The sequence below is a fragment of the Pleurodeles waltl genome, chromosome 9, assembly GCF_031143425.1.
Source record: "Pleurodeles waltl isolate 20211129_DDA chromosome 9, aPleWal1.hap1.20221129, whole genome shotgun sequence".
Classification (NCBI taxonomy): Eukaryota; Metazoa; Chordata; class Amphibia; order Caudata; family Salamandridae; genus Pleurodeles; species Pleurodeles waltl.
The window spans coordinates 1,082,349,638-1,082,351,488 of NC_090448.1; positions in this window are offsets into that span (position 1 = coordinate 1,082,349,638).

The window sequence follows — 1,851 nt, forward strand, 5'->3', positions numbered from 1 at the left end:
CAGACCAGGAGGGGTATGAGTGTTAAGTAATGTTCAATCTCCACCCACCCCCCTTACACGAGGCCTTCACACACACAACTCCATGCATTCATTCCACATGCATCGTGCCCACAGTGTACTCACCTGTAGGTCTGGAGGCCCATACAGCAGTCTGTACTGGGGTAGGACCCCATCCACCAGTCGCTCCAACTCCTCAGACGTGAAGGCTGGGACCCTTTCCCCAGTCACACGGGCCATGGTAGATTCCAGACACAGGTCACAGCAGCATATGCAGTGTATGTCCTCTCCTATGGAAGTCAGGAAACAAGTGATGAATATGATATGCATACCGTCACTGCTGGCGTAGATCACCATTGGCCACTGTACCCCATAGGGCCCAATTATAACCATTGAGAAATTGCACGGCAGTTCCTGACCGCCTACCGCCACGGCATACAACGTCAGCGGCATTACCTCACTTCCACCTCTCCCTCCACACAGGACAGGCGGAAGCCATTTCGGGGGACGGGAACAGGCCTATGGATTAATGCTGCGTTACAGGATAAATGGGCACATACTTCACAAATTACACTGTCCCATTATATGTTTGCAGATTGTGCACTGCTGTTGTGGCTCCATTGTTCAGTTTGTGACAGACTCCTCACTCTTTTGTCCCGTAGATACCTACCGCTGCGGAGGAATAGGAGATGGAGACATACCCCCGTGTACAGACCTCTGGTGGACTTGGCTACACTGCAGGACAGGCACATTATCCTCAACTATGGACTGGAAAGGGCCACAATCACAGAGCTGTGTGCCCAATTGGAGCCTGACCTGTAATCTGCTATCCGTCACACCACTGGGATCCCCCCTCTTGTGCAAGTGCTATCAGTTCTCCATTTCCTGGCAACTGGTTATTTCCAAGTGACAGTGGGCTTGGCAGCAGGAATGTCACAGCCAATGTTCTCAATAGTGCTGACAAGAGTGTTGTCTGCCCTGATAAAACACATGTGCAGCTACATTGCATTCCCCCAGGTTGAGGATTTGGCCACTGTGAAGGCCGGATTCTATGCAATGGGACATATCCCCAGTATAATCGGTGCGAATGACGGAACACAAATTGCATTTATCCCCCCCAGCCAGAATGAACAGGTGTTCAGGAATCATAAGAGTTTCCACTCCACGAATGTGCAGATGGTGTGCTTGGTGGACCAGTACATCTCCCACGTCAATACTAAGTATCCTGGGTCGGTGCATGATGCCTTTGTCCTGTGGATTCGCAGCATCCCAAATGTGATGGCCCAGCTACAGAGGCACAGGGTGTGGTTAATAGGTGAGCCCTGGTTCCCACCCAGTAAATGTTGGTGTATGCCTATAGTGTTGGCCATGTTGATTAGTGTGTGGCTATATGTTGTCCCTCAATATTTGCAGGTCACTCTGTTTACCCAAACCTATCATGGCTGCTGACCCCTGTGAGGAATGCCAGGACAAGGGCAGAAGAATGTTATGATGAGGCACATGGGCCAACCAGAAGGAACATTGGAAGGATCTTTGGCCTCCTAAAGGCCAAGTTCCGGTGCCTCCATCTGGCAGGTCAATCCCGGTGCTACTCACCCAAGAACGTCTGCCAGATAGTAGTGGCATGCTGCATGTTGCACAACCTGGCCCTCAGACGCCATGTACATTTTCTGCATAAGGAGGAGACTAGAGATGCCCCTGTGGCAGCAGTGGACTCTGTGGACAGTGAGGATGAGGAGGCAGAGGATGAGGATGTTGACAACAGAACATCTGTGATCCCTCAGTTCTTCCAATGGCACACAGGTGAGACAGTGCAACTTTACATTTCAATGACTTTGGTTGTATTCTGTGTGG